The sequence below is a fragment of the Taudactylus pleione genome, unplaced genomic scaffold (genome assembly GCF_031769625.1).
Source record: "Taudactylus pleione unplaced genomic scaffold, aTauple2 ptg000145l, whole genome shotgun sequence".
In the NCBI taxonomy this organism is placed as follows: domain Eukaryota; kingdom Metazoa; phylum Chordata; class Amphibia; order Anura; family Myobatrachidae; genus Taudactylus; species Taudactylus pleione.
In genome coordinates, this window is record NW_028284547.1 from 6,593,287 (window position 1) to 6,615,829 (window position 22,543).

Below are 22,543 nucleotides of genomic sequence, written 5' to 3' on the forward strand. Positions count from 1 at the left end.
TAATATCTAAAAAGATAAGTCCAGCATTGCCAGGACTATCAAGGAAAGATATATTTTCCACAACAGAATTTAACAAAACACACACAGAATATACATAAAAACATTTTGCAAAAATATTATAGGCAATGAATTGAGACCAATAATTCTCATACACGATTCACCTCATATATTATGAGTACCTGTAACAAAAGTTGTTTGCATACGGCTGCATCAGAGGTACTATAATCCGTACCTTTATCCATAAGATGTATATATAAACAGATCCCAAAAGTTCAAAAATAGGTGAAGATGTTGGGAGTAACTGTCTGTTAATGGTATGTTTAAACTCAGAGCACATGTATAGATTGTTGTCATACAATGGAATAATATGTTCAGATCTGCACATGAGGAGTTTAGCCAAGAACCCACTTGGTCGTCCACAATACCATACAAAGATATTAGCTCTAATTATATCTCCAATATAATGACATAATATGTTGCAAATATGTATTATTTATACAGAACAATGACACATGTAGGCATTTGTGGCTACTAAAATATCCATATGTCTTTACAAATAAATAGAAGTGTCATTTACTGTGTTGTCATATTCCTACAGATTGATGAGTGAATGTTGAGGCACTTCTATGCGCAGCCATGCGTTCCTTGAATGCCCGCTCGGTCTTGAAAATATAGGAAAGACCGCACGGGCATATAATTTGATAGACTACTTATTGTGAATTACAGTTGAGTTTATACCTAATGGTATACCTAAAGCCCGAGTGAGGATGGTAAAAACTGTCTCCAGGAATCATGTATCTACAAGTGGTGCACGTACATCTAAAACATCCTAGTTTACCATCAGACCTATTATCTGCCATGGGAACAGGGCTCGATATATCTCCTATAACACGACATGATGCGCGTGTCATGTAGTTTCAAATCATGGTCTGTTTGTATTATAGGCCATAGCTTTTTAGACATTTTGTTGACATAACTACTATTGCAAATATATTGGTTAACCCATGGTACACATTCAGATTTATTGGTAGGCTGACCTTGTGTCAAGATTGCGTTTCTATCAAGGTTAAGGACCCTTTGTTTGGTTGTTTCCAACTCTATAGGGTCATAGCCCCTAGCAATAAATTTACGTATCATATCATCCATCCCCACTTCAACCAATTGTGGGTCAGATGTGATACGTTTAATCCTCATCAATTTGGAATAGGGTAGCCCCTTCACTAGCAGCCTAGGATGGCAACTATCGAACCTAAGTAGATTGTTTTTATCAGTGGCCTTTTGATACAATTGGGTTGAAATTTTGCCCTGCTTAATTGAAATATTTACATCCAAAAAAATTACATATTCATTACTAATATTGTACGTAAATTTCACTGGGCTATCACTGATATTATGTGACTCAATATGGTCAATCAGGTCCTGCTTGGGTCCCAACCAAAACAACAACAAGTCGTCAATATAACGCACGTAGAATGCAATCCTATTAGCAATATTCTGTTGTTTGAAAAACACTTCATCCTCTACTACAAACATGTACAGATTCGCATACGATGGGGCCACACTGGACCCCATCGCACATTCAATCTGTTGTAAATAATACTTATTGTCATAGAGGAAGAAGTTATGTGTCAAAATCAAATATAACAATTCAATAACCACATCAATTTGTGGTCCTTGATACAGTGGATGATTCATCAAATACTGTCTACTAGCTGCAAGACCTTCCTCATGAGGGATAATAGTGTATAGGCTCCCCACGTCCAGGCTACAAAGCCAAATTTCTTCATTATATACAGGGAGTTCAATCAATTTCCTAAGTAAAGTTGACGTATCCAAAAGGTAATGTGGGTGGCTCCATATGCATGGTTGCATCAATGAATCAAGGTATATGGCTGTCGGCTGCAGTAAAGATGCAATAGTCGTGATGTCAACAAAACGTCTAAAAAGCTATGGCCTATAATACAAACAGACCATGATTTAAAACTACATGACACGCGCATCATGTCATGTTATAGATGTGGATGTAGTCTTAAGGATATTCTTGTTAAAGCAGATATATCGAGCCCTGTTCCCATGGCAGATAATAGGTCTGATGGTAAATTAGGATGTTTTAGATGTACGTGCACCATTTGTAGATACATGATTCCTGGAGACAGTTTTTACCATCCTCACTCGGGCTTTAGGTATACCATTAGGCATAAACTCACGTGTAATTCACAATATGTAGTCTATCAAATTATATGCCTGTGCGGTCTTTCCTATATTGGCAAGACCGAGCGGGCATTGAAGGAACGCATGGCTGCACATAGAAGTGCCATTAGAACGGCAATCAATGGAGGTAGAAGCGATCAGTCTGTTGCAAGGCATTTTGCCAGTGCTAGGCATGCTTTGTCCGTGCTTAAGTACCGTATGATTGATCATGTTCCCCCCCTATCCAGGGGTGGCAATAGAAGTAGATTGCTAATGCAGCATGAGACTAGGTGGATACACCACCTGGGTACCATGGCACCCAGAGGACTTAATGAGCAACTTGGCTTAAGTTCATTTCTGTAGAATTGATGTAATAGGTACATGTGAGTGTGCTAGATCTATGCCTTAGGTCTTTATATCTATTGGTACAGCCAGCGCTTTGGATGTTATAATGGACATGATATGTGCCATTATAGATGTGAGTAGGTGGAACATATGTAGTGCTTTTATACTTTGCTGAGTGCTAATGTATTTAATGTTGATAACATCATTGCAATATGTATGGTGCAGCGTTGTTTGTTTGTTGCATGTTAGTCTGTGTATTTTGTTACTGGGTTGCTATGGTTATGGGAATGTGTCACTCATGGAGCGACGTGATGACGTCATCAGGGAGCTGCCGGAGTTCGGGCGTGCAGTCGCGCCCTCGCAAGCATGCTGACTATCACTGGGTGATTATGCTTATGTATATAAGGTATGTTTTTTACACTGTGAATTTGTTCTGATGAAAATGCTGATGCATTGAAATGTTAACCGTTTTCTACAAGCCGTTTCCTGTGTGTTCATTGCGTGGAGTGCCACACTTTGCAAAGTCATATATATCTCATCAGTTCAGTGGGGGCAATCAGCTAAGTAATCATGTTATTTTGAGTGAGAGACCTTTGGAATATATATATATATATATATATATATATATATATATACATATATACAGCAGAAGGCTTTTTGTTATAGTTTAGCAGTAAATCTTTCTGAAGATCCTGTTGATATGTAGAACAGGTCTGATACTTTGCCTGGACAATGGGCAACTCATAAACAAAAGGTTCCTTTGGTGACATAACAGGATGTTAGAGGCTGCTATTTTCCAAATAGAATGCAAGGTGTTTCCCATGCTAAGATGTAATTAACATTTCCTATTGTAGTAAGTGCCCTTAGGAATATTTACACCTCATTTACAAGACAAGTAGCTAGGCACAGGAAGATGATTTGCTAAATGAAAATGTACTAATGTTATAAGACCCTAATTTACATGTCACCTCCCAGTGTAGGCATTCATTCTGGTCATCCTGGGAACTACTGGAGAGAGTTGGGGAGGAATGGCTATAAATAGGCTGTATCAGGCTACTGAGAGCAGTAGGAAGAGTTGCTCGACAAGTTGATGGTTGGAGAGCTGGACAGATGGAAAAGTAAGAAATAGGCATATGGAGGAATCTCCACAGTGAGGTAATTATATTATACTTAATTATATATGCAGTACCAGTCAACAGTTTGGACATACCTTCTCATTGAATGGTTTTTGTTTATTTAAATTAATTCCAACATAGTAGATTAATACTGAAGACATCAAAACTATGAAAGAACACATATGGAATTATGTTGTAAACAAAAAAGTGTTAAACAAATCAAAATATATTTTAGATTCCTTAAAGTAACCCCCTTTTGCTTTGATGACAGCTTTTCACACTCTTGGCATTCTCTCAATCAGCAAAAACCATTGAATGAGATGGTGTGTCCAAACTTTTGACTGGTACTTTATATGTAACTCTGGGCATATATTATAAAATCACAGAAGCGGAGATCCTTTTTCAATGTTTCAATATATTAATTATATTGTCATCAGGATAAATTAGCAATATAACAACATACCTTATATTCCACAACCACCATGTGTCATTCCGGGTTCTGGGCTGGGATCACAATCCCACCCAACCAGCACACTCCAAAATGAACAAGAGTCCAAAAATTACTCTTTGCTTCAAACAATAATCAAAAACCAACCTACATTTCTCCTGGATACAACTAGTCTGTTGAATAACTGGGTACACTACCATAACTTCCTGATGATTGCTGTCTCTTTACTTTCGATGTTACTAATCTATACACTATAATTCTGCATTATATGGGCCTTATATTTATAAATTTTTTGCCTCAGGTCAGGGATCCGGGGCAGGCAGGGAGATCCGAGCTGCGCTCTAATCGCCCTGGATTCCCCAAATTAGGGTGGGTCCAGTTCTCAGGGAACCAGACCCGCTCATCTCTAATTATTATTATCATCATTATCCCTTATTTTTATAGTGCCACAAGTGTTCTGCAGCACCTTACAGAGTACATAAACTAATAATTGAACAGGAAACAAGTATTTATAACTTTTGGCAGAGTGGGATTGCTGATGGTGTCCTCAGTACGTGGAATGGCGGTGCTGGCAGTGTCCTTAGTGAAGGGTACCATGATGTCAGCAGTGTGGGGTTGCCAGCGGTGTCTTTATTGCAGGTTTTCTGGATGTGTCAGCAGTGTGGGGGGGGCCAGCGGTGTCTTTAGTGCAGGTTGCCGGCTGTGTCGGCAGAGTGAGGGTGCCAGCGGTGTCTTTAGTGCAGGTTTGCTGGCTGTGTCGGCAGTGCGAGGGTGCCAGCGGTGAATTTAGTGCAGGTTTGCTGACTGTGTTGGCAGTGTGGGGGTGCCAGCATTGTCTTTAGTGCAGTGTCGGCAGAGTGGGATTGCCAGCGATGTTCTCAGTGCAGGATTGCTGACTGTGTCGGCAGTGCAGGGGTGATGGTGGTGTCCTCACTGTGGGAGTGTTGGCAATTTCAGCAGTGTGGGGGTCACTGCAGGTGTCCTCAATACGTTGGGCAGCAGTGCAGGAGTGTCGGCAGTTGTGGTGTCAGCAGTGGGGGATGCTGCCAGTAAGGGTTCTGGCAGTGTCAGCAGTGGGGGGTGCAGGCATTGTCAGGCATTGGGGGATGGCGAGTGCCATCTTTTTTCATTCCCTTGTAGTGTTTTCAATGGGCTCTAACACTGATTGGTTGAGAGCCATGACATCAGCCAATTATCATTAAGCCAGCTGAAAACAAAACCTTGTGATTCGACAGATGGGTCATGAGGTTTTGCCTCAGGTCAGGGATCCGGGGCAGGCAGGGAGATCCGAGCTGCGCTCTAATCGCCCTGGATTCCCCAAATTAGGGTGGGTCCAGTTCTCAGGGAACCAGACCCGCTCATCTCTAATTATTATTATCATCATTATCCCTTATTTTTATAGTGCCACAAGTGTTCTGCAGCACCTTACAGAGTACATAAACTAATAATTGAACAGGAAACAAGTATTTATAACTTTGCTGCAATAGTGATTAAAACACTTATAATATGCAGCAGGAAGTCAGCAGTCAAGTGATAGGTACCCTTGTGTGGAGTAAGGAGAAGAAGAAAGTGTAAGGAGAAGCACATGAGGGTAGAGGTCCCTGCTCATGATAGCTTACATTCTAAAGGGGAGGGGCAGACAGACAGGCATGACACATAAAGGGTAGATAGGGAGGAAAGAGAATGAAGTGGGTTAGTTGTGCCTCAGGTTAGTATACATAAAAGGGTAAATTGTTGAGAACTCCTTCACAGTATTTTATATATTTCTCTGTTCAAATGGTTAGTATATATAAATGGGTATCTAGGTGTCAGCTTCTTCATAGTATATTTTATATTACTCTGTACATTAGTTTAGTATATATAAAGATGTATTTAGGTGAAAGCTTCTTCATAGTTGGCTAAATGTAATAAGATGGGAGTTGTTTTGCAAAATCAAACTTGTACCTACTAACAATTTGTAACTCGTAAAAATGTAATAGGGTGTGAGTTTGCAGGTTAGAATTTGACTGGTATGAGAGTTCATGCAAGTTAAACTGCTTGTAATAATGCACCATGTATTGCAGGTTTAATTACAAGGTGTGAGTTTGATAGATGCATGAAAAAATAATTCTTGTCCCCTGCCCCTTGTTCAAAAAATATAGTGGAAGTAATATGTGAGGTTCTACTGTACTTAATGAACAGGCACCAGGCTCTTGAATTTGTGCTGGTTCTAAAACTACAGGGATCAAAATAAGTAGGGGTCCCCCATAGTTTTAGAACCAGCACTGGGCTCCATTAGCAGGGGATATTGCTACAGCCAGGGGACACTTTCAAATGGGCTCCCCTGAATGTAATGGGAATTCCTGGGGAAGTGGAGATTTCCCCAATAACGGACCCTCTCCATGGCAGCCAAGGCCTGGGATAAAGCTTTGTCCTATATTTGGCAGCCCTGGGCAGTGGGTACCAAGTTTATAGCAATAAGTGTAAAACTTAGAATAATATTTACTTTTATATGCAGAATACAGATCCCTGCATGCCTCCCCCACATGCTGGTACTTAGAGAACCACAAGTACCAGCATATGCTGCATTAAAGACCTGCTGGTACCTTTCATTCCCCAGTGAAAGAAACATTGATATCAGAGATGGCCTAGACATAGACAAACTTAGCAAATGCCTAGGGGCACCAAAGCCCGCTTAGGGCTGGCAGAGGTTTGAGGCAGGCAGAGCTGGGGCACCTGCTGCTGGCTGGGCAGAGACTATGAAAGCTGCTACTGTCACTGTGCCGCATTCATGATCAGAGCTCAGCTGACATCTCCGATCGGGCCTGGTGGCAGCAAACAGTAAGCAGGCAATGGCATTTTGCAGGGACATGGCACCTGGACGATGACTAGTGGTTAATGTGGGTGCTGTGCTGGGAAAGGGGTGATGAGTGCTGTGCTGGGAGAGTGGTGCTGTGCTTGGTGAGGGGTGCTGTGCTGTGTTCTGTGCTGGGTAAGGGGAGCTGGGAGTGCAGCACAATGTGGAAGGGGCCAGAGCACAGTGAGGCCAGGGCCCACCTGTGAGGCCACATGTTTTTTTTCACGATCCTATGGTGGGGGGCACCACCCAAAATCTTGCCCAGGGCACTAATTTGGCTAGAGCTAGCTCTGATTAAAATAAACACAGGACACCATGACATTAAAACCTTAATACTCACACTTACACTAACACATACTCACACTTACACTTACACTCATACATACACACCTTGTCCCTGGTGTAGATTGTGTCATATTGTTCTAAAGGAATCCAAGGGGTTACAAAATAAATAACAACTTGTTCCAGGCCAGATCTGTGTAGTTATATGTGTATAGTTTATTATATATACAGTGTTATAAGTATAATATTTATAAAGGGGTGTTAAGGTGGTAGCTTCATCAAAGAATCTTACCTATTACTATATCCATCAGGTTAGTATATATAAAGGGGTATCTAGGTGACAGCACCATCATAGTATGTTACATATTACTCTATGCATCAGGATAGTATATATAAAGGGATATCTAGGTGGCAGCTCCAACATATTATCTTACATATTTCTCTGTGCATCAGGTTAGTATATTTAAAGGGGTATCTAGGTGACAGCTCCATCATAGTACAGGTTGAGTCTCCCATATCCAAATATTCCGAAATACGGAATATTCCGAAATACGGAATAATTTTGGCATAACTGAGATAATGAAACCTTTGATTTTTGATGGTTCAATGTACACAAACTTTGTCTATGGCACAAATTATTAAAAATATTGTATAAAATTACCTTCAGGCTGTGTGTATAGGGTGTATATGAAACAAAAATAAATTTCATTTCTGTACACAAACTTTGCTTGAGCCACAAATTTATTGAAAATATTGTATAAAATGACATGCAGGCTGTGTGTAGAAGGTGTATATAACACATAAATGCATTCTGTGTGTATATTGGGGTCCCATTCTCAAGATATTTCATTATGATATGCAATTATTCCAAAATACGGAATATTCCGTTATCCAAAGTGCCTCTGGTCCCAAGCATTTGGATATGGGAGACTCAACCTGTATTTTACATAAAGTCTGTGCATCAGGTTAGTATATATAAAGGGGTATTTAGATGGCAGCTGTATCATAGTATCTTACATATTACTATGTGCATCAGGTTAGTGTATATAAAGGGGTATCTAGGTGGTAGCTCCATCATAGTATCTTACATATTACTCTGTGCAAGAAATGGGAGTGACTCCACACAGAAAGCATGTGTATTATGCCATATATATTATACCAACAATTAAATATGTCTTTCAAAAAACAATGACAGATTTCTCAGTTGGTGGTGCTCCCTAGAGCCAAAGTATGAGTATGAACAAGCAAAGGAGAAGAAGACGCTCTTTTTTCTGGGGCACTCTTGTATAGGTTGTTTGTATTAAAATATAACTTTTAGTAATGTTATTTAAAATAGTGCATCTCAAATTAATATCTAAAAAGATAAGTCCAGCATTGCCAGGACTATCAAGGAAAGATATATTTTCCACAACAGAATTTAACAAAACACACACAGAATATACATAAAAACATTTTGCAAAAATATTATAGGCAATGAATTGAGACCAATAATTCTCATACACGATTCACCTCATATATTATGAGTACCTGTAACAAAAGTTGTTTGCATACGGCTGCATCAGAGGTACTATAATCCGTACCTTTATCCATAAGATGTATATATAAACAGATCCCAAAAGTTCAAAAATAGGTGAAGATGTTGGGAGTAACTGTCTGTTAATGGTATGTTTAAACTCAGAGCACATGTATAGATTGTTGTCATACAATGGAATAATATGTTCAGATCTGCACATGAGGAGTTTAGCCAAGAACCCACTTGGTCGTCCACAATACCATACAAAGATATTAGCTCTAATTATATCTCCAATATAATGACATAATATGTTGCAAATATGTATTATTTATACAGAACAATGACACATGTAGGCATTTGTGGCTACTAAAATATCCATATGTCTTTACAAATAAATAGAAGTGTCATTTACTGTGTTGTCATATTCCTACAGATTGATGAGTGAATGACACAAGTCATGGTAGCACAGTATAGTGACAGAGTTTAAGTTACATCAATTGATAATTTTACCATTCGTAGAAACACATGGCTAGAGAAGTGGTTGACATATGCACCGCCCAACCAGAACCGTGTATTGCCATTGCTGTGCCGCTCGAGGATGCGCGTTTTGCCTGTAGGGCTTGTTCACCCCGGCATGAAAAGAGAGCCTTGGCTCTCTGCTAAAATACCTACTTCCGAGTATTCCTCTCGGTCACATGTGGTATGAGAAACCAGCAGGATTCATCAGCTAAGTGGATGACACAATGTAAATAGCATGTGACCAGATGAACCAATAGAATATAGTCTCTCACAATGTGCATACCATGCGACCTGACTATCCAGTGGACACTGGTTTCTCATATCACATGTGACCGGGAGGAATACCCGGAAGTAGGTATCTTACATATTACTCTGTGCATCAGGTTAGTATATATAAAGTGGTATCTAGGTGACAGCTTCATTGTAGTACCTTACATATTACTCTGTACAACTGGTTAGTATATATAAAGGGGTACCTAGATGGCAGCTCCACTAAAATTTCTTACATATTACTCTACATCAGGTTAGCATATATAAAGGAGTATCTAGGTGGCAATTCCATTATAATTTCTTATCTATTATTCTGTGCAGCAGATTAGTATAAATAAAGGAGTATCAAGGTGGCAGCTCCATCATACTATCTTATATATTACCCTTTGTATCAGGTTAGTATATATAAAGGGTATCTAGGTGGCAGCTTCTTCATAATATCTTACATATTACTCTGTGCATCATGTTAGTATATATAAAGAGGTATCTAGGTGGCAGCTCCATCATAGTATCTTACATATTACTCTGTGCATAAGGTTAGTATATATAAAGGGTATCTAGGTGGCAGCTCCATCATAGTATCTTACATATTGCTCTGTGCATCAGTTTAGTATATATAAAGGGATATCTAGGTGGCAGCTCCATCATTGTATCTTACATATTACTCTGTGCATCAGGTTAGTATATATAAAGGGTATCTAGGTGGCAGGTCCATCATATAATCTTACATATTGCTTTGTGCATCAAGTTAGTATTATATATAATGAGGTATCTAGGTGGCAGCTCCTTCATAGTATCTTACATATTACTCTTTGCATCAGGTTAGTATATATCAAGGGGTATCTAGGTGGCAGCTCCATCATAGTATCTTACATATTACTCTGTGCATCAGGTTAGTATATATAAAGGGGAAACTAGGTGGCAGCTCCATCATAGTATATTACATATTACTCTGTCCATCAGGTTAGTATATATAAAGGAGTATCTAGGTGGCAGCTCCTTCATAGTATCTTACATATTACTCGGTGCATCAGGTTAGTATATATAAAGGGTATCTAGGTGACAGCTCCATCATATAATCTTACATATTACTCTGTGCAAGAAATGGGAGTGACTCCACACAGAAAGCATGTGTATTATGCCATATATAATATACCAACAATTAAATATGTCTTTCAAAAAACAATGACAGATTTCTCAGTTGGTGGTATATATATAGAAGTAACTTTGTTGCAGGTCCATAATAGTATATTTATGCACCAGGACACTACAAATAAAAGGGTATCACTGTGGAAGCTCATTTATAGTAGTTTACATATTACTCTTTGAATCTGAATATTATATTTAGATGTAGTCTCATACAACTTTCCTAAATCCACCATGCAGCACAAGATGCCTAGTGCGAGAAAGACACCAAGTCCCATGCATCTCTACTTGTGCTGTATGTCTTTGCTATGTCTTTTTTGCCAAAATTTGAATACATTGTATCAGGGCTTGCTGGCATGTGTAGTTCCACAGCTTACAGGGATATATACTAATGCAAGTGTAAGGTTGCAAATGCATACACCCTTTGGGGTCTATTTAGTAAGCAGTGTTAAGAAAAAAGAGAAAGGAGATAAGTTACCAGCCAATCAGCTCCAAACTGTAATTCTTCAAACAAAGCCTGTGTCATGGCAGTTAGGAGCTGATTGGCTTGTTCTTTATCTCATTTCACTTTTCCTCCTAAAACTGCTTAGTAAATAGACCCCTCTCTGTTAAAACCTTTCACTACATATATGAAATAAAACAGAAGGTAATAATGTAAAAATAGTTATTAGACATGATACATACAGTTATGCCCAGCTACATCCTTGCCTGTAGCACAGCAATCGTGCTACGCATTGTGCGAGATGCATTGCCGTGATTGGAGATGGGCATTTGCATCTCCATAGGACTGAGTGGAGAGCCACTACCATGGTCAAAGTGCACCATAGTCTATTGTGGCACATGCATTTGTGGCACGAGTGGCCTCAATGCCCTTGTGCGCATCCTTAATGTTTTTAAACATGTTTGAATAATAGACCAAATTATGGTATCTTGACAAGTCATTTTTCAGTGTTAATACTTTCTAACACTATCCAAACAATTGTTTAATCCTATTTGCATTTGTCAGGTTTATTATCAACTTTTTTATAGCAAGCTACTAAAACTGGGGGCACTTCCATGGGTGTCTGACTCTGCCAAACACTATCCCAAATCTCCCCATTATGTTGTACTATATAATTGTGCGATCACCAGTTGGAAATTCAACTATCATTACTCCTGTTGTCAAACATGATACAGTCAATGGAGCAGGAGCATCGCATTACTATCACTAGCACTAATAGCACCTTTTTAACCTTTACTAAAGTTATTTTTTTAATGTGCAATAAAGGACACTCCAAAGCCAAACAGTTTTTAACAATCTCAAAAAAGATCTTTTGTATTTAAGTAGTAAAGTAGAAAGTTACTAGTTAATGTGTTGTTTTGCTACATAATAGAAAATTGTTAACTTCCCTTATAACACTGGTAGTGGCAAATTACAGCAGTTGGAATTACAACTATTAAATTTTTAATTGGACTGATGTCCACAGCCTGTGTTCCTTGGTCAGAGCAAGGGTCTTCTTAGTTCTTTCCTACTGTATTCTTTGTAGCAAGCCTACCATAAAGACAAAATGCAGGTCTCTTCTGAACAGTTAATGATGAGATATGTCTGCTTCTTGATCTCTGTGAAGCAAATATTTGGTCTATTTTAAGGTTCAATTACTAGGTGATTTCTCAAGGTGTTGACTGTAAAAAAATGTATCCTCTGCCTTTGCTATGGGGATCCTCAAGGGAGCCTGTTTCATCTTAGCGCTGTATGGTGTTTGCCACTGCAGTAGATTAAACTTTTAAAGTTTTGGTCAAACCATAATTTCTTAAAATAGTTATAGACTGTCCTTTATATGTGGTAATTGATCTCACCTTAACATATTACATATTAACATATTATAGACTTCTACATTATGAAAAGCTGGTTTTATACAAGACATATTTATTCATGAACATTTTCCTTTAAAATAGAAATTCATAACTAGGCATCAACTTTACTATTTATATATGTCTAAGAAACTCATATTTAGTATTTATATAACAATATTTTTTTGAAGATTCTGAAAAACTTTCATTAAAGTTTAAACAAACTCTTGCAGTGTATATATAATATATATATATATATATATATATATATATATATATACATATACGACTTTGCAAAGTGTGGCACTCCACGCAATAAACACACAGGAAACGGCTTGTAGAAAACGGTTAACGTTTCAATGCACCAGCATTTTCGTCAGAAAAAATTCACAGTGTAAAAAACATACCTTATATACATAAGCATAATCACCCAGTGATAGTCAGCATGCTTGCTAAGGCGTGACTGCACGCCCGAACTCCGGCAGCTCCCTGATGACGTCATCACGTCGCTCCATGAGTGACACATTCCCATAACCATAGCAACCCAGTAACAAAATACACAGACTAACATGCAACAAATAAACAACGCTGCACCATGCATATTGCAATGATGTTATCAACATTAAATACATTAGCACTCAGCAAAGTGTAAAAGCGCTAAATATGTTCCATCTACTCACATCTATAATGGCACATATCATGCCCATTATAACACCCAAAGCGCTGGCTGTACCAATAGATATAAAGACCTAAGGCATAGATCTAGCACACTCACATGTACCTATTACATCAATTCTACAGAAATGAACTTAAGCCAAGTTGCTCATTAAGCCCTCTGGGTGCCATGGTACCCAGGCAGTGTAACCACCTAGTCTCACGCTGCATTAGCAATCTACTTCTATTGCCACCCCTGGATATGGGGGGAATGTGATCAATCATACGGTACTTAAGCACAGACAAGGCATGCCTAGCACTGGCAAAATGCCTTGCAACATCCTGATCGCTTCTACCTCCATTGATTGCCGTTCTAATGGCACTTCTATGCGCAGCCATGCGTTCCTTGAATGCCCGCTCGGTCTTGAAAATATAGGAAAGACCGCACGGGCATATAATTTGATAGACTACTTATTGTGAATTACACGTGAGTTTATACCTAATGGTATACCTAAAGCCCGAGTGAGGATGGTAAAAACTGTCTCCAGGAATCATGTATCTACAAGTGGTGCACGTACATCTAAAACATCCTAGTTTACCATCAGACCTATTATCTGCCATGGGAACAGGGCTCGATATATCTCCTATAACACGACATGATGCGCGTGTCATGTAGTTTCAAATCATGGTCTGTTTGTATTATAGGCCATAGCTTTTTAGACATTTTGTTGACATAACTACTATTGCAAATATATTGGTTAACCCATGGTACACATTCAGATTTATTGGTAGGCTGACCTTGTGTCAAGATTGCGTTTCTATCAAGGTTAAGGACCCTTTGTTTGGTTGTTTCCAACTCTATAGGGTCATAGCCCCTAGCAATAAATTTACGTATCATATCATCCATCCCCACTTCAACCAATTGTGGGTCAGATGTGATACGTTTAATCCTCATCAATTTGGAATAGGGTAGCCCCTTCACTAGCAGCCTAGGATGGCAACTATCGAACCTAAGTAGATTGTTTTTATCAGTGGCCTTTTGATACAATTGGGTTGAAATTTTGCCCTGCTTAATTGAAATATTTACATCCAAAAAAATTACATATTCATTACTAATATTGTACGTAAATTTCACTGGGCTATCACTGATATTATGTGACTCAATATGGTCAATCAGGTCCTGCTTGGGTCCCAACCAAAACAACAACAAGTCGTCAATATAACGCACGTAGAATGCAATCCTATTAGCAATATTCTGTTGTTTGAAAAACACTTCATCCTCTACTACAAACATGTACAGATTCGCATACGATGGGGCCACACTGGACCCCATCGCACATTCAATCTGTTGTAAATAATACTTATTGTCATAGAGGAAGAAGTTATGTGTCAAAATCAAATATAACAATTCAATAACCACATCAATTTGTGGTCCTTGATACAGTGGATGATTCATCAAATACTGTCTACTAGCTGCAAGACCTTCCTCATGAGGGATAATAGTGTATAGGCTCCCCACGTCCAGGCTACAAAGCCAAATTTCTTCATTATATACAGGGAGTTCAATCAATTTCCTAAGTAAAGTTGACGTATCCAAAAGGTAATGTGGGTGGCTCCGTATGCATGGTTGCATCAATGAATCAAGGTATATGGCTGTCGGCTGCAGTAAAGATGCAATAGTCGTGATGTCAACAAAACGTCTAAAAAGCTATGGCCTATAATACAAACAGACCATGATTTAAAACTACATGACACGCGCATCATGTCATGTTATAGATGTGGATGTAGTCTTAAGGATATTCTTGTTAAAGCAGATATATCGAGCCCTGTTCCCATGGCAGATAATAGGTCTGATGGTAAATTAGGATGTTTTAGATGTACGTGCACCATTTGTAGATACATGATTCCTGGAGACAGTTTTTACCATCCTCACTCGGGCTTTAGGTATACCATTAGGCATAAACTCACGTGTAATTCACAATATGTAGTCTATCAAATTATATGCCTGTGCGGTCTTTCCTATATTGGCAAGACCGAGCGGGCATTGAAGGAACGCATGGCTGCACATAGAAGTGCCATTAGAACGGCAATCAATGGAGGTAGAAGCGATCAGTCTGTTGCAAGGCATTTTGCCAGTGCTAGGCATGCTTTGTCCGTGCTTAAGTACCGTATGATTGATCACGTTCCCCCCCTATCCAGGGGTGGCAATAGAAGTAGATTGCTAATGCAGCATGAGACTAGGTGGATACACCACCTGGGTACCATGGCACCCAGAGGACTTAATGAGCAACTTGGCTTAAGTTCATTTCTGTAGAATTGATGTAATAGGTACATGTGAGTGTGCTAGATCTATGCCTTAGGTCTTTATATCTATTGGTACAGCCAGCGCTTTGGATGTTATAATGGACATGATATGTGCCATTATAGATGTGAGTAGATGGAACATATGTAGTGCTTTTATACTTTGCTGAGTGCTAATGTATTTAATGTTGATAACATCATTGCAATATGTATGGTGCAGCGTTGTTTGTTTGTTGCATGTTAGTCTGTGTATTTTGTTACTGGGTTGCTATGGTTATGGGAATGTGTCACTCATGGAGCGACGTGATGACGTCATCAGGGAGCTGCCGGAGTTCGGGCGTGCAGTCGCGCCCTCGCAAGCATGCTGACTATCACTGGGTGATTATGCTTATGTATATAAGGTATGTTTTTTACACTGTGAATTTGTTCTGATGAAAATGCTGATGCATTGAAATGTTAACCGTTTTCTACAAGCCGTTTCCTGTGTGTTCATTGCGTGGAGTGCCACACTTTGCAAAGTCATATATATCTCATCAGTTCAGTGGGGGCAATCAGCTAAGTAATCATGTTATTTTGAGTGAGAGACCTTTGGAATATATATATATATATATATATATACATATATACAGCAGAAGGCTTTTTGTTATAGTTTAGCAGTAAATCTTTCTGAAGATCCTGTTGATATGTAGAACAGGTCTGATACTTTGCCTGGACAATGGGCAACTCATAAACAAAAGGTTCCTTTGGTGACATAACAGGATGTTAGAGGCTGCTATTTTCCAAATAGAATGCAAGGTGTTTCCCATGCTAAGATGTAATTAACATTTCCTATTGTAGTAAGTGCCCTTAGGAATATTTACACCTCATTTACAAGACAAGTAGCTAGGCACAGGAAGATGATTTGCTAAATGAAAATGTACTAATGTTATAAGACCCTAATTTACATGTCACCTCCCAGTGTAGGCATTCATTCTGGTCATCCTGGGAACTACTGGAGAGAGTTGGGGAGGAATGGCTATAAATAGGCTGTATCAGGCTACTGAGAGCAGTAGGAAGAGTTGCTCGACAAGTTGATGGTTGGAGAGCTGGACAGATGGAAAAGTAAGAAATAGGCATATGGAGGAATCTCCACAGTGAGGTAATTATATTATACTTAATTATATATGCAGTACCAGTCAACAGTTTGGACATACCTTCTCATTGAATGGTTTTTGTTTATTTAAATTAATTCCAACATAGTAGATTAATACTGAAGACATCAAAACTATGAAAGAACACATATGGAATTATGTTGTAAACAAAAAAGTGTTAAACAAATCAAAATATATTTTAGATTCCTTAAAGTAACCCCCTTTTGCTTTGATGACAGCTTTTCACACTCTTGGCATTCTCTCAATCAGCAAAAACCATTGAATGAGATGGTGTGTCCAAACTTTTGACTGGTACTTTATATGTAACTCTGGGCATATATTATAAAATCACAGAAGCGGAGATCCTTTTTCAATGTTTCAATATATTAATTATATTGTCATCAGGATAAATTAGCAATATAACAACATACCTTATATTCCACAACCACCATGTGTCATTCCGGGTTCTGGGCTGGGATCACAATCCCACCCAACCAGCACACTCCAAAATGAACAAGAGTCCAAAAATTACTCTTTGCTTCAAACAATAATCAAAAACCAACCTACATTTCTCCTGGATACAACTAGTCTGTTGAATAACTGGGTACACTACCATAACTTCCTGATGATTGCTGTCTCTTTACTTTCGATGTTACTAATCTATACACTATAATTCTGCATTATATGGGCCTTATATTTATAAACACATTTTTTACAACAAGAGAGCAATTATGTTAGGACACAAATTGAGATTATACTTCATTTAATTGACTTGCTTTGGAATAACAATAATTTTGTGTATGATAACCAATTTTTCCTCCAAACTTGATTCAAGGCTGTGCCATGGGTATATATATATATATATACATATCTTCTAGTTTCTATTTAAGGATTCCATACTTCCTTATGTTCACTTTTGATGGATTTTGTCTTTTGTTTTGTCTTCCTCAAACCAATATATCCAACTCACATGTGCATGACAAAATTCAAGCACATCACAATCAAGGTATGCTATTGGATTCCTACTTTTCAGGATCATTTCTTTTCATGGTTATGAAAATCCAACATTGTTTCTTATTTGCTTAGCCCTTAGAGTCATATACAGATGAGCTGTTTCTTCTCCCATATTAGAGTCATATACGGATGAGCTGTTTCTTCTCCCATATTGGAGTCAGACCAGTGCGGGGAGAGGTAATGAACATTCCCGGATCATGTCCCAAACCATAACAGCACTAGTATCCAGCTGGATAAGAAAATAAGAAACAAAGTTGGATTTTCATAACCATGAATAGAAGTGATCATGGGAAGTGAGAATCCAATATCATCCATTAGCTGTGAAGTGCTTGAATTTTGTAATTCACATGTGAGTGGGATATATTGGTTCACTTAATATTTATTGATGTGACAATATTGCACCATATGTTGTCATTTTTTGTTTACGAAGAAAAAACAAATTCCCTCAAAGTGAACAAAAGGAAGTACGGAATCCTTAAGGAGAAACTAACTATCACTAACTTATTAAAAAGTAAGAACTTTTTTGGACTTATGGAAATTTAAAGTGGAATGTTTCATTGTGGATATTTTACTTGTCTTGGGATGGTTTTTTTGAAGACTCTTCAAAAGCACCTAAAATATCTAGATATTGTTATTTTATATAATTCAACATTATTTGTGTGTCAAAGTATAGCTAGATATATATGTAGCATTCCAAAATTTAATGTAAAATCATTTTAAATTACCAAATTTATGGATGACCATTAATACTCTATCACCAATATTTTATGGGCCATATATGTAGCAGAAAGAATATTTTAGTTGTCCCATAACTTTATAAACAAACATTTTGTTTAGTAATTACTAAAATATGGGATCATATATGTATCATATCTGAACATTAGCTATTTATTGTGATAATACAATTGATTTATCTTTAAAACATATTTTGTTTTTTGAGGTCTTCCTTTGCAGATACCCACAGTATCCTGTATTTCTGTTGGTACTACAAAATATGAGATACTTGGCCTCATGCAATGTCCAAATAGTTTTCTCCAGATTGTATTATATATTATATACTCTAACATTAAACCAACCCAAGGTTCTTACACAAAATGTTTACCCTTTAACTACCTGGTTTGCAACAAAACAATGACCACTCATTCATCTGCACACATCACACTGAACAGAGTGACTGTGAGATGGTCCCATTATCCCCATTCCTCTGGTGTATGCAGAGATAATGGCGGCATCCTGGTGCATCAGCTGACAGTAGGTGTGACAGGATCGGTAGCATGTGTTACCCATCTATGGTCAGTGCAGGGAGTAAGTAATGTATAATCTGCTCATTCTATGGTCACAGTATGAGCAGTTTACAATGTTTATGTTAACCATTGAAAGACTCTGAGTATAATAAAAGTAATGGTATCTGCTGCAGGAGGTTAGAGGTCTCTGTGCTGCACATCTAACTGGAAATGGAGATATAGCAATTTGATTACATACTGTACACAAATATAAAAACAATGACTGGGTCATTTTTGTTAATTTGCTTAAATAGACATCATGTTTCTTATACAGAATAATGCTAATACTATAAAAGTAAATTTACCTCATAACTTTTATGCTATTTATTTTTTTTGTTTTACAGGAGAAATAAGGAGAATAATTTCCAATAAGAATATAAGAAGATTGTATAAAAAGTGAAATTTTTCTCTGATCAAGCAATATAAAGACATAATTTATTCAGGATTCCCAAAAAGCTGTTTCATTTTCTGGATAGAATAAATCTTCTACAGCTAATTTGTTTCTCATCTAATACATGATGAGTCTCATAAGAGAGAAACCACATCTATGCTCTGAGTGTGACAAATGCTTTACATTTAAATCACTGCTACTCAGACATCAGAAGAGTCACACAGGAGAGAAACCATTGACATGTTCTGAATGCAGCAAGTGTTTTACTGTCAAGTCACAACTTGTACATTGGAGGATTCATATAGGAGAGAAGCCATTTGAATGCTCTGAATGTAGCAAGTGTTTTACTGAAAAGTCAAAAATGTTTACACATCAGATGAGTCATACTGGAGAAAAACCTTATAAATGCTCTGAATGCAACAAGTGTTTTACTAGAAAGCAATATCTTGTTATTCATAAGAGGAGTCACAGAGGTGAGAAGCCATTTACATGCTCTGAATGCAGCAAGTGCTTTACCAAAAAGGAATATCTTGTTATACATCAGAGGCATCACACTGGAGAAAAAACATTTAAATGCTCTGAATGTAGCAAGTGTTTTACTGACAAGTCAAATATTGTTATCCATCAGAGGATTCATACTGTAGAAAAACCTTTTAAATGCTCTGAATGCAACAAGTGTTTTGCCAGAAAGGATGAATTTGTTACACATCAGAGAAGTCACATAGGAGAGAAGCCATTTACATGCTCTGAATGCAGCAAGTGTTACATCTATAAGTCACATCTTGTTAGACATCAGAGAAGTCACACAGTGAAACTATGATTGTATTAAGTGTTATACCACAAATATAATGTTTTTAATTAGACAAGTATTCAATGTGAAGGCCTGAATAACTTTTGAGTTAGTTTGTATCACTTTAATATTTTTACAAGTGAGATTTTATTTTCTATATGTGAGAAGTGTTTTATATAAATAAATACTTTTAAAGAATAGAGAGGAGAAACATCTGTAGTTTATCGCCTGCATCAGTGTTGTGTCATAAACAATATGTATAGTGAAACCCCTCAAAATTGTCTGAAATTATTATTTATGTATTTGTAAATATAATTTTTCACTATCATGGTATAAGGGAAGGAAGATATTATTAAAATAAAATATTAGTGAAATATTAGAACAGAAAATATAATGAGGAAAGTGAGGAACAAGTATGAAAAAGTGATAAAAAAATATTTGAGGTCTGTGCAGGTGATGATGCAATTTATGGAGTGACTGAGCTCTGTGTTATACAGCTGTTCTTCTCATGTAGGTGCTGGGACTACTAGGAGAAATAGGCTTTTATCCAATAAAGATTTCCAGCAGCTGCTCTTAGTCCTGGGATTCTATTTATAGGGTCAATTTAATTACATAAATTTTTTTTGCAATCGCTAGTAAATGCAGCTTTGTGTCACATTTACTGTGGATTTTTGCCTACAGTCCCAAAGGGCTATGTACATGTATGTAGTGAGTGTACTTTTATATACAATTATGGGAAAACCACAATGTTACTGTTAGCACTTAATAATATATCACTATGTTAGTATTTGTATTTTGAGGTTTAGAAGTCACCTGGTAGCAATTAGAATGGCTACGTATTGAAAGCTACAGTAGCCATTATGTGCAGCATTGAGAAAAACAGCACTGCAGATGGATTTCATTACATCCTCTAATAGATAGTGCTGCAATAAGGATCATAGGGCATATATGAGAAAAATATACTAACAGCAGGATATAAACTGCTGTATTAAGGATAAAAACAAGCACTGTGGAGGTAATATATTGTAAGCCTCAGATATAAAGTGCTACAATAATAAATGCATGAAGATTATAGCACATACATAAGGGAACAAATGATATGTTATTATAACCTAAACATAATGGTTTTCTAATTTAGAAACATGTACATAACTGTTTGTTAAGGGTAACAGCATGATCATTTTTTACTGTAATAATCCCCTTATACAATTTAACATGCAAGACAGTGTCATTTTGACTCTGTGCAAAACTTTTATTTGCCATCAGAAGTATATTATCATTTGTTTTGTGGAGTAACCTCTTGTAAAATATTTTATTATTACTCAATAGAACAAAAGCACTGCGTTATGGAGTAATGTAAAAAATTACAAAAATGTGGTTAATCCCAGAAAACTTTTCGGTTTTTAGAGATTTAGTACAATACATAAACATCTCCATGTGTATAAAAATGCCCACAGCATAACAGTCCCCAAATGGTTCTATAAAACTGCAATGTGACTGCATACATCAGCTTAGGAAGTCATGTATTTCCGGAGCTAATGCCTGCTAGGCAACGTCATCATTAGATGGTACTGCCTATAGAAGACTTTCTGCATCTTTACACACTTTTCTATTCCTTTGTTGTTTCTTGGCAAATCATTTAAACCCCCAGGCCATAAACAGGGTAGTCTTTAAATTATCAGTGCAGCTCTATAGGGTCTATTTACTAAGTAGTGTTAGAAGACAGAGTGAAAAGTGATAAGAAAGTGATAAGGTGACAGCCAATCAGCTCCCATTTGTCATTTTTCAAACACAGGCTGTGAGATGACAGTTGGGAGCTGATTGGTTGGCACCTTATCACTTTCTTATAACTTTTCACTCTGTCTCCTAACTGCTTAGTAAATAGACCCCTATATCTTAAAAGCTGTCATAGTTCTCTAAAATGCTTTTACATATACATATATAAGGGATATGTACCTTAATTATTTGTGAGAATTAAAACATCTTTCCATAGTTTATGCTGACAATTATTTACACTTTTTTCAGTACCCAGCCTGTCACTACTTCTATCACCAATTATCTCTGTAATACTTAGCTGTCTCTATTATATCAGTACTCAGCCTGCCACTATTCCTATCCCCAATCACCTATGTAATACTCTGCTGACTCTCTAATCTCAGTACCCAGCCTGTCCCTACTCCTACCCCCAATCATCTCTGTACTGCTCTGCTGTCTCTATTATCTCAGTACCCAGCCTGTCTCTACTACTTTCACCAATCACCTCTGTACTGTTCTGCTGTCTCTACTATCTCAGTACCCAGCCTGTCACTACTCCTATCATTAATCACCTCTATACTGCTCTTCTGTCTCATATCTTAGTACCCAGCCTGTCCCTACTCCTTTCAACAATCACCTTTGTACTGCTCTGCTGTCTTTTATCTTAGTACCCAGCCTGTCACTACTCTTATCCCCAATCACCTGTGTACAACTCTGCTGTCTCCTATCTC

The 22,543-nt window shown here is 37.6% G+C and overlaps 1 pseudogene; it reads left to right on the forward strand.

The window, feature by feature from the left end:
- LOC148522667 (uncharacterized) overlaps nt 1-22,543 on the forward strand; it is a 360,297-nt pseudogene that overhangs the window by 11,172 nt on the left and 326,582 nt on the right.